The 12,342-nt window shown below is 43.1% G+C and overlaps 1 protein-coding gene across 1 annotated transcript in view; it reads left to right on the plus strand.

The window, feature by feature from the left end:
* Window positions 1-236: 236 nt before the first annotated feature.
* FER (FER tyrosine kinase) overlaps window positions 237-12,342 on the plus strand; it is a 459,494-nt gene continuing 447,388 nt past the window's right edge. The window contains exon 1 of the mRNA XM_052643475.1: window positions 237-248. The gene's annotated coding sequence lies outside the window, so the exon portion shown is untranslated. The remainder of the gene's footprint in view (window positions 249-12,342) is intronic.

A 12,342-nucleotide genomic window follows, 5' to 3' on the forward strand; every position in this document is an offset into this window, starting at 1 on the left:
CGGCGGGCCTGGAGCCCGGGCCGCGCCCCGCCCCCCGGGAGCTGGTGGGGGAGGGCCGGGGTCGGACGGCAGCGCCCGCCCCCTGCCGGCGCCCATTGGCCGGCAGCTCTCGGGCGCCCGGAGACCGGAGCGCCGCCGGATTGGCCGCGAGGGCCCGTGACGGCGGCACCCATTGGCTGGGGCGGCCCCGTGACGCGGGGTGGCGACGGGCTCCCGCGTCCGAGGGGCTCCCGCTTGTCAGGTTCTAGGTAGGTGAGTTCCGCGCCGCCCGCGGCGGGCGCTGTTGCCCAGGGCAACGCGGGGAGGTGGGGTGGAGAGCGGGGGAGGCCGGCCGAGAGCCGGGGCCACGCTCCGCGCCCGCCGAGGGGCGCCCGGGGCTCCGTCCCCGCCCTCAGCCGCCGCCGCCTCCTCCCGCTCCCGGCGCCGGGGTCTCCGCGGCGTCCCGCGCCCGCGGCGGCGCGCCCCTGCTCGGGGCTCGGGCCGGCCGCCCGGCTGACTGGGCGAGGCCCGCGCTCCTCACCGCCGGCGCCTGGACGCTGAGGGGGCGCGTGCCGGCGCCGCGGGGCTGAGGCGGCGGGGTGAGGCGGGCCGGCGGCCCCGCCCGCTCGCCGGGTGCGGGGGCTGCGGGCTGCGGGGCGGTGCCGGGGCAGCGCGGGCGCCGCCCATCGCGCCCGCACCCGCTGGTCTCCGCGGAACCCGCGGCCCGTCCTGGCGCCGCGGCCTCTCAGAGCCGCTCCGCCCGCCCCCAGCTCGCCCCGGTCACCCCTGACCCCCGGCGTCCGCGCCCCTCCCGCTGCGGCCCGCAGCGGCCCTCGGGAGGCGGACGGGGCGTGAAGCTGACTCCGGCGGGTCTGCTGCCTCCTTGCCGTTTAGGGCTGGGGAGGTGTCTGGAGGCACCTCGGGGCCAGCTCTGTGCTTGCCTCCCACGTTCAGGATCCACCTTCCGAAACACGCTACCTGGGTTGGTGCTGGTAGCGTGCTACATTTGGCACAAATTAACTGTGAAGCCATCGCTTTTTACTTTTGCGCATTTATGATTTTGATAGGCGGTGCAGTGCAGCCCACCGTGTATTAATTTCATAAGGCTGGCACTTTTATTTTCGTTTGCCTTAGGGTTAAAAAGCCTTAATCTTTTAAATTCGTAAGCCACTGTATATAGACTCGTAGCGGCCCCATTATCAGTTTGACATAAATTACTCTAAAGGTGTGGTGCTATTTTTTTTCTCTTTCTCCAGATGTTTTAAAATACTAAGTTGTCAAATGGAGTCAGCGATGTAAAAAGTCTAATAGAAAACTCAGTAAGAATAGACCAAAACTATTTCAGTGGTTAAAGACTAGAAAGTATGTTTCAACTACGGACTGGGGGCTTTAATTTTGCCAAGTGGAGTTCTTGGACAGCAGTGTTGCAGTCCTGCTGTATCCGCCTATGTGGGCTCTAGGAAAACACACACGTGAAGAGCCTAGCGTTTTGTCAGTCAATGCAAAGGAAGACTCAGTGTGTGTTTTGTCATCTGTGTCGTCTTTTCTGCTAGTTCTCTTGAGCCAAGAGAACTGTTTTCAAAGGGAGTACATAGGCATACTTGGAAACCTTTTTCCAGTTTCTGCCATGAAAGACCTTTGCAGAAGATCTGTTTCTCTTCATTAAATATATACCATGGTAAATTATTTGGGGTCGGGTTAATGCAGCTTCTGCACTATTTCAAAGTTTGATGTCAGTAGTTGAAATAAGTCAGGCTTTTGGTAGACCTGCCCTTTTCATTTCATCTTCAGCTATTAATGTACCTATAACTCTGGTCTGTGAACATTTCACATTTGCCTTTTCCCCCCCCTCCAGTATTTCACGTTGAAAAATTTCAAACAATACAGGCAAGTTCAGTTGCTGGTGAATACTCACCACCTACACAACAATAATAGGAACAGCTGTTACATGGTATATACTAAGGAACAGAAGAACTGAAATGATCAACTTTGAAAACCAGAATAAATATGTATTATACCAAAATATTGTAAAGTGCTTATTTCTGTTTGTAGATGGAAATAGTGTTTATAACAACCATAGTAATTGAATTCCGTGAGGCTGTTATAAAGCAGTCATCATCTTTGTAAATCAAAGCCTTAAGTTAATTGTGTTTTGGTAATCAGAAAAAAAAGGAAATCTAATGAACTTGTTATACAAATAAAAGTTTTGTTTTGAAATTGGACTTGTGTTAATAGATTATACTTTTGTACTTGATTTTTAAATGAGCATGTTTTGGAGATGAGTTGAAGGGACTATCAATTATGCACTGTTTTGGTAACATACTTAATTGAATCAACCTTATGTATGTTGTTTTGGAAGAAGAATGTTTCTGTAGTGGAAAAAGAAACCTTACAAACATGAACTTTTTTAATATAACTTTTCCATGGAAAAGGAAGTAATTTAGAGAGATTGAAGTTAATTTTGGTAGGACTCAAAGCTATCTGGTGTGTTATTTCATGGTGTTGATAAATATTTTAATACAAAAATTCAATTTATGATAAAAAATAAGAAATGGGTATAAGTTCATGTATGTGTATATATATTTATAATTTTCCCATACTTAGGAAATTCCTGCCCTTTAAGTATGTGAATCCTGCTTTTCGTTTTTTTTTTGTTGTTGCTAAGTTGTGCCTGACCCCTCTTTGCGACCCCATGGACTGCAGCACACCAGGCTTCCCTGTCCCTCACTGTCTCCTGGAGTTTGCCAAAGTTTGTGATTATTGAATTGGTGATGCTAACTACACATCTCATCCTCTGCCACCTTCTTCTCCTTTTGCCTTCAGTCTTTCCCAGCATCAGGGTCTTTTCCAGTGACTTGGCTGCTCACATCAGGTGGCTAAAGTATTTCAATTTTCGTATGCCCAAAATCTGTTTTTCATACTTAACAATATTTCATTCTTAAATATTGAAATTGAGCTGTGTGTCACAATGTATAGCTCTTTGGATTGCCTCATTATTTTTCCATATCTCATTTGACTTTGGTATGCTTCAGTTCAGTTGCTCAGTCGTGTCCAACTCTGCGACCCCATGAATCGCAGCACGCCAGGCCTCCCTGTCCATCGCCAACTCCCGGAGTTCACTCAAACGCATGTCCATCGAGCTAGTGATGCCATTCAGCCATCTCATCCTCTGTCGTCCCCTTCTCCTCCTGCCCCCAATCCCTCCCAGCATCAGGCTTTTCCAGTGAGTCAACTCTTTGCATGAGGTGGCCAAAGTACTGGAGTTTCAGCTTTAGCATCAGTCCTTCCAATGAACACCCAGGACTGATCTCCTTTAGGATGGACTGGTTGGACCTCCTTGCAGTCCAAGGGACTCTCAAGAGTCTTCTCCAACACCACAGTTCAAAAGCATCGATTCTTCGGCGCTCAGCCTTCTTCACAGTCCAACTCTCACTTCCATACATGACCACAGGAAAAACCATAGCCTTGACTAGACGGACCTTTGTTGGCAAAGTAATGTCTCTGCTTTTGAATATGCTATCTAGGTTGGTCATAACTTTCCTTCCAAGGAGTGTCTTTTAATTTCATGGCTGCAGTCACCATCTGCAGTGATTTTGGAGCCCCCCAAAATAAAGTCTGACACTGTTTCCACTGTTTCCCTATCTATTTCCCATGAAGTGATCGGACCAGATGCCATGATCTTCATTTTCTGAATGTTGAGCTTTAAGCCAGCTTTTCTACTCTCCTGTTTGACTTTCTTCAAGAGGCTTTTTAGTTCCTCTTCACTTTCTGCCATAGGGTGGTGTCATCTGCATATCTGAGGTTATTGATATTTCTCCCGGCAATCTTGATTCCAGCTTTTGCTTCTTCCAGCCCAGTGTTTCTCATGATGTACTCTGCATATAAGTTAAATAAGCAGGGTGAAAATACACAGCGTTGACCTACTCCTTTTCCTATTTGGAACCAGTTGGCATGCTTGAAAGTGAAAGTGAAAGTGAAGTCGCTCAGTCGCGTCCGACTCTTTGCGACCCATGGACTGTAGCCCACTAAGCTCCTCCATCCATGGGATTCTCCAGGCGAGAATACTGGAGTGGGTTGCCATTTCCTTCCCCAGGGGATCTTCCCGACCCAGGGATCGAACCCAGGTCTCCCACATTGCAGGCAGACGCTTTAACCTCTGCACCACCAGGCATGCTTATGTATGGTTAATTTTTCATGCGATGCCATTGGGAAATAAAAGGGAACAAGCAGGTCATAGTTCTGGAACTTTGGAAAGAATAAAATATTGAGATGTTTTTTTAATCAAAGCTCCAAGTTTTCCCTTCCATCTCCCTCAACTATTTTTTTTATTATGAAAGTTAAATGCTTTAAAATCAATTCAGAAAACTACAGAAGAAAAGTAATTCCATGGTAGTTAATGTTTTGAAAATAACTGAAACTCTTGTTTCTTCTGTAACGCTCTACCAACCTTTGCAGTTTTATGGTCTTCATTGCAGTGTGTCAGCACTTACATCTAAACTTGGAGGAGTTCCTGAACTTGAGACTCAGTTAGCCTAAATTAGAAGAGGGCTCCAAGATCTGGAGGAAAAATGGAAAAGAATCAATAGAGAACAGAATAGAGTCAGAACAAAAGAATCAGTCCCAGGCAATTACCCACTTTTTCTTTTTTCTTAAGTATAAACATAGTCCTAGTTAACCATATGAGACTGCTGTATAACTGACAAAATATGAAGCCTTTCAAGTTTTTTTCTTTGGAATTCGGAATGTCTAAGTAAGATGTTTCCTTACTGCCTGTCTACAGAAACTTTTGGATTTTTCTATTTTGGAGAGATACTTCATGTTCAGCTTTTAAAAATTTAATGTCATGCATAACTTGGAATTATTTCCTAAGTTTTAATTTATACTTATCAAACAATGACTAATTTTTAGCCTTATAAGGTACCACTGCTCACTATAAGCTTAATATTGCCTCCTCCTTCAGAAGGTTATGATTAAAAGACTGTAAAGTTCAATGTATGTGTTTCTTGTGAGATCGCAGGGTATAGTGAAAAGAAAATTCTTTTTATTATGGAGCCAGATAATCTAGGTTTCAGTCAGAAATGAGGATTTTCTTTTGTGGGATCTTGAGCAAGTTTTTAAAAATCTCTTTAAACCATAGTTTCTTTTTTTTTTTACTTTTTAAAAACTTTTTAGTTCTGTATTGAGATATAGCTGATCAACAGTGTTGTGATAATTTCCAGTGAACCTGAAGGAACCCAGCCATGTATATACATGTATCCATTCTCCCCCAAACTCCCCTTCCATCCAGGCTGTGGCATAACAGTGAACAGGTTCCATGTACTATACAATAAGTCCTTGTTGTAAATCATAGTTTCTTCATCTGTAAAAAGGGGATGGTATTAATAAAATTGCCCCGTAAGGTTGTTATGAAGAAGAAATGCGACAGTCGAGGTAAGATGCCTGCATTCAGGGAGCACTCAGCTTTCACATTCAGTTCCTTTCACGGTCGTTTTAATTTTAGCTCTTCAGGTGTTACTGTGTTTATTCTGCCATCCTAAAAGTCCATAAGTTTTAGACTTTGGAAATAAAAATAATGTACATTAAATTGACTGAAATTGAAAGACATTTACATTTGTACCAACCAAATAATAGAAGTATCTCAGATTAGCTGTTTTTTTTTTGTTGTTGTTGTAATAGTTGTTGGCTTATTTTATCTCAGTAGTGATAATCAGAAATTGACCTTAAATGATTTTTACCTCGAAACATGTCCAGTCCGTCTGAATTCCTGGATTATTTTTCTTTCATATTGTTATCATCTGTTTTTGGATGGTTTCCCTACATTGCTTTCAACCACAAATATTTGCCTAAAAGTGGTGCAGAAAAACTAAATGTCACCTTCTTAAATCTCTAACTAATACAGCCCGCCGCTTTAAGCTACATTTACTTAATCTGTTTAAAACTCTGTTTTCAAATGTAATAATACACAAAACTCTTAACTGAGTGTTTTCTGTCTCCTACAGAAATGTCTCCTCCGGTCTCCTATAGGGTTACATTTTAGGGAGCAGTGTTTACAGGCATCCTCGTTTCAAAATGTGTGTTCAAAGTGTGGGGTTTTGATTCTTAAAGAATGCAATTATAATTAAATACACAGACCATCCTGTAGTTTTTGGGTGTTGTGACAAACTCTGAATTGAGTAGAGATAAGATTTGAACTAAATAGTCCTTACTGTCTCATCAGCAGGAAAACAAAGATTTTGTGCTTCTAGTCAGGGATTCTCAATGTTTTCCCCCACCTCAGTACAAGACATGTGGATGTGGGACATATTCTAACATGAAGTTTGCTACTGTGCCCTCTGTAATTCCATCTGTGATTGAGAATGACACTGCTATAGGGATAAACTTGAATCCACTCTTTCCGAGGAAAGTGGGTCATTAAAAAAAGCTAAATTGCTGTTATTAGTAACAAATACTTGAGACACACCTTACAGTATATCATTGAGGCCCAAGTTATTTCTGCCTTTTCCTGAAATGAATACTCTTCACTTTTTCATATCAGTCTTATAATGCTACAGAAGAAGAGATTACTAATTTTATGTAATTGACGCTGAAGAGCCTTACAGTTTTAAGAGTAACTGATGATGAACGTTTAAAAATATTTGACTAATAGCACCATGGTCTTTATAGTAAATAATATTACTATAGAAAAATTGAAATTAGTTTTCCAATATAACTTATTTTACTTACAGAAAATGTATTTCCAGAGTGGGGCAAATGGTTTTAGGAAAAGGGGAAACTCTTAATAGTAGAATATTTATATTCTAGGTGTTTAGTATAAATGATGTTCTTTACATTCGCTCAATCAAAAAATTTTTTAAAAATTACATTTTGTGAATGAAATTGCTCTTAAATAGTTCATCCTACATAGAAGTAGTGTATATAATATATAAGTTGAAGTAAAGATTTAGAAAAATTATAGTCATTAGACCCTTGGCATTAGCAAGTGGTATTTCTTGAAATCTTTGCGGACCTAGGATAAAATTACCTTCGTAAAATGCAGTCAGGTTTAATTGAAAGTTCAGGTGATCCCTTCAGACCCTTAATAATTCTGTAAACAGAACTCCAGTCCTCAAAGTTGTTAAACAGTTTTTTTTTTTTTGCTTCTAAAATGAAGGCTGGATGTCTTTACATTACGTTGTTAGTGTACATATGAAGTTTCTTCGACTTGGCTTTTCTTGTCTGTGGGTTTGTCGACCAGAAGAGTGTTTCTGGCTTGATTGCAAAGCTAGCTGCACTGTCATGAAGCTAAAGAGTTCGTCCTCGGTCCCTGTAGTGCTTGCTGCTTGCTGCTGTTTCTTGGTGATATTTGACAGCAGTCGGACACTCAGGAGTTTGTGTCCCTTCTGCTCTCTGAATGTCTTCAGCTTGGGAGGGTTTCCCGAGCTTTTCCCGTCAGGCGTTTGGGCTTTTTGTTAATTTCACATTCTGCAAACAAAAATGCATTTGACTCTTCTACCAGTATTCAGTTTTGGCAACAGATGCGTCGGTAGCCGCCCTAGCAGCCACACGATTACTTCATGAGAGTGTTTATACAGTATTCTGACTTTCTCTTGAATGATATTTGCTTCAGAATCACATGCTTTCCATATACATTCTTATACAGATTAGTCATCATTTTAACTTTCATTGAGGATTGAAAATTTTGCTTTGGTAGGAGCAAAAGAAACATGTTAAGCATTACCTTTTTGTTTGTTTTAGTGTAGAGTTTGTGGTGTCTGGTGGAATTTCTAATGATTCTGACCCAGTCACTGTTGTGTTTTTTTTTTTAGTCCACTGTGAATTTGTTCCAAATTCATGTGTTCTAAGTACCATCACTTTGTCAAGCCTCTTTGCTTTCTGTATATTGAATAAGTTGGCAGTAGGAGAGGAGTTAAAAGGAATAGAGCAATGCAGTCATCTCAGGTGATTTTTAATGACAAATAACTTGATAAACCATTAGCCTGATTATTTATAAAGGATTATGTTGGACAAAGTATAAGAATTTTCATCTAGACTTAAATATAGTATAGCTTTTTACAAAGCAGGAGGCTGATTCTTTCTCTTACCAATAGTCATGTACGTGTATATGTGTATGTGTGTATATGGGCTTCCCAGGCAGCTCAGTGGGTAAAGAGTCTGCCTGCAGTGCAGGTGATGCAGGAGACACGAGTTTGATCTCTGGGTCGGGAAGATCCCCTGGAAGAGGAAGTGGCAGCCCACCTGTTATTCTTGCCTGGAGGATTCCTGCCTTGTCCATGGCCCGAGGAGCCTGCCTGGTGGGCTACAGTCCATAGGGTTACGAAGAGTTGGACACGACTGAAGCAACTGAGTATGCACGCACCCACATATATATTGTATTATTACTTTTATGCGTAACCCTTTATCCCCTCCTCAACATTTTAACCTCAAAGTAAAAAGCAGTTTCCATCTGTAAAAGTTTTTGGGTACATTGCATGGATTTAGATATTGTTATGAGCAAGGGGCATTGGCATTTCTTTAGTACTTGCTGAAAACGTTAGACTTTTCTATGCATTTGTTTTGATTTTCATCACACCCTTGTAGATTGGATAACTTGTATTTTCATTTTGTGATCTGGAACCAATCTTAGGTCATATCCAAGGAGATTTTCCAATAAAGTGATACCTGGGATTTGAATTTAGGTCTTTCATATAAAGGAAAAACGTAAAAATATAGTGAACCATTAGCAGTCCTGGATTTAGCAGCAATTTCATCCACTTGGGAATGACTCAAAGTTCATGTTGAAATATCTGAAGTGTTACTGAAATAATTTCCTCTTATTGGAAGTGAGATCCTGAGATATTCATGACCCCACTCAGCTGCCCAGTGTCCACATGTCACCTTGACTGTGTTCTCAGTTTGAAGTTATCCTGTATAATAACTTTTGTCAAGTGATAAAATGTTGCTGCTTTGTAAAAAAAATTTATTGAAAAGGGAAGCAACTGCTAGAAGTGAAGGAGAAGTAGAGGCATAAGAGAGTGGTAGATGAAAGCCAGAGCATAGGCATGCTTCAGTCGGTTTAAAATGGAACGGCGGGTCCAGTGACTGGATGCGAGTCAGTGTGCATCTAGGGAAACAGAAGTTGGCTTGCGAAACGTCGTTATCTAATGTTCAGGCTCCATCAAAAATTCCCATAGTTTTTAGGTTTTTTGAAAATGTCAGGGGTCTTATATTCATAAATTCTATCCCATTTCCCTTCTCTCTCACACTCAACAATAATATTGAAAGAGATTTGACTCTTAAGTAGCTGCTCCTTTTTACAAGTTAATATCATTCTGACAAATATCTTAAAATACTAACATAAATAATAGTATTCTTACTTATAAGATGGTTTGGGTGTCCTTTTCTGAGTTTTACAATTAATCATAACAGAATAGTCGCTTGTCTGTGGTGACGGCCTTTTTCTAAGGTTCTGATGTTCTATCATTATTTTGGATCTGATTTACCCTAAGATTGACATGGCTTTGCTTAGAGACACTTGCTGTTACACGTCCTTACAGTAGCTTACGTTATAAAAACAATGCAGAAATGTTCTGTGTTATTCAGGAGGCAAGTTGTTGCAGGAATGGGACAGAAAGCAGGAAGTTGTGGGAAACTTCCTTTTTTGGTTGTTTAGCAAATGCTATATTCACTTCAGGTAAGGTCTTACTTTTTGGCTACAGGGGATTTTAAAGCACAGAGGAGTTTTCACACTGTTTTCTTGAGGAAGAGTAGATGTCGTGCAAAGAGCATTGGAGCTGGACCCACTCAGGCTTGGATCTGTGCTGCCAGCGATTAGGTGTGTGAATTCAGGCAAGTAATTCTAATTCTTGGATAGCAACAGATCCAGTCCATCCTAAAGGAAATCAGTCCTGAATATTCATTGGAAGGACTGATGCTGAAGCTCCAATACTTTGGCCACCTGATGCGAAGAACTGACTCATTTGAAAAGACCCTGATGCTGGGAATGGTTGAAGGCAGGAGGAGAAGGGGACGATAGAGGAGGAGATGGTTGGATGGCATCACCGACTCACTGGTCATGAGTTTGGGTGGACTCCGGGAGTTGGTGATGGACAGGGAGGCCTGGCGTGCTGCAGTCCACGGGGTCGCAAAGAGTCGGACATGACTGAGTGACTGAACTGAGTTTAATTCATATCGCTTCAGGTTGTTTGTTTTGTTTTTGGTTTGAAAATTAACACCACTTTTGTCTGATAACTGGTAACTGATATTAGATTTTTTAATATCTTTCAGTTGCATGAGACCAAAACCCCATTCACAGTATCTCGGGGCACTGGGAGCAAGAGGGGTGTAGTCTCCTCAGGTGTGGATGGCTGAGGGGCTCAAACGATGGCCTCAGCCACCTCGGTGGCTCTCTCTTGTTAGATATGCTTTCAGGGAGAGTTTTTCCTTGTGGTGCTCCCTGTTGGCTTAACACTGTTTCAGGTTAGCAAGCCCAGCCTAGACAGCCCTTTTCCTACTCGTAATTTTAGCAAAGGCTCTGGGATTGCATTTCATTGAAGGAATTGGGTCATTTTTTCATCCTTGATCCTGTGGTCTGGGCAGTTAGCATATGATGATAACCCAGGTCTGAATCAGGTATGAACTACTGCAGCTGAGACTAGGAAGCGTGGTCAGTCCCGTGGTGGGAGCCGGGTAGACGGAGAGTCCGGGCGGGAGGTCCCCTCAGGCAGGAGGACGGTCCTGTGACCGTGGGGACAGGGAGTGGATGCTAGCCCAGCGTGATGAAAAGGCTTTCACCGCAATCTTCCCAGCCTGCCTCTGTGTCCTCCCTTACATAGAAACCTTTGAAAAATGCCCTCTGCTAACGAGACGCAGTGTTTCACTTGCAGCTTCCAATCTATCTACCACTTGAGCCCAGCAGAGGAGGACAACCCAAAGACTTGTTTAATTACTGCCTAAGTCTAGGATCACTGGCTGATTTCTCTCAGTTCTGTTTGAAAAGACAGCCTTAGGGTCAAGGAACTTACGGTTCAGTCATAAATATAGCTGATTATAATAAAGCCAGCGTTTGGTGATAGAAGAAGAAGAATCTAAGGGCAATAAAGACTCTGAATCGGAGAAGAGAAAAAGGGGAAGAAACCCACGGAGATTTTCCAGTTCGCGCTGTGTACATGTTTCATCGGTCAAGGGTGGCACGAACTTTTCGCCTTGGCAGTGGAACCAGATTTTTGGTTAGCACTGTGTCTGTCCATTCTCTCCCCCGAGGAAGGTCGTTGTCGTGTTTCCTCCTGGTCACGGCCAAGATGGGTGTTGAGAAGAATGTCCTTGCTGGGGGCTGTGTGGCCTCAGGAGCCGTTTTGCTGTTGAGAGGCTGGAGTCCAGGGAGGCATTTTGAGGGTTGGGCAGTAACAGCTTTGTTGGGAGTTTCTTTGGCAATACAGCTTTCTTATGAACTTAGTAAGTTTCTGATTTATTTGTATTTGATCAACTTCTCCCAGGTTCCCAAAGGCAAAACCCTGGTCTTTGGATCAAACTGTTACCTGAATGTCTCTAAACTTTGCCACCCTAAGCCGGTGAGTGGGTCTCCAACAGGCGGCGTTTTTTTTTTTTTTTTTAACCCTCCAGGGACCTTTGGCGATGTCTGCAGACATTATTATTGTCACAGTAGGGGCTCCGTTGAGGGGTGAGTAGGCAGGTGCTGCTGGCGTGGAGAGGTAGTGCCCCAGGGCACTGATAAACATTCTGCCATGCAAAGAACAGCCTCCCACAACAAAGAGTTTCCCAGTTCAGTGTGTCAATAGTCAGGGATTTGAAATCAAGCAAGCCGTAGCTTCTGAACCTTCATCTTGGCCTCCATCTCTAGGCCACTCTGAGCAACTTCTTGGAAGTAACAGTGCGCAGCTCATTTGTCCCTGCTCCCAGGGCGTTGATATATCTTTTGCTAGGATGCTTGTGGAGGGGCCTGGAGCTCCAGGGTTTCCCCACCTTTTATTTTGTGTGGTTAAAAACACAAATTTTAGTTTAGGGATATTTGATTTTCAGCATTGTAAATTGCAGGATTATCAGCCATCTTGCGTTTGCAGTGAAAGACTGAAAAGGTTTTCCTTTCATTAAGACTTGACTCAAAGTGTGCCGCCTTTTTGAACGGCCTTACTGAAGACTGCGGCATAGTAGGCAATATACCAACATCCTGGCATTTTTACTAAGTGTCCTCCTGTTCCATTCTTAGTAGGCAAGCAGTCTGATTTTCAAGAGCTGTGAGTTTGGTAGATGTTTTGCTGATTACGGATCAGTCACTTCTTACCCTATATTAGAAGGGTACCCCTCTGTTGTGTGTGGGTGTGTGTATGTGTGTATAGAAAAATGCATGACATACAGCTTAGAAGCCTC

Source organism: Budorcas taxicolor, chromosome 7 (assembly GCF_023091745.1).
Source record: "Budorcas taxicolor isolate Tak-1 chromosome 7, Takin1.1, whole genome shotgun sequence".
Taxonomy (NCBI): Eukaryota; Metazoa; Chordata; class Mammalia; order Artiodactyla; family Bovidae; genus Budorcas; species Budorcas taxicolor.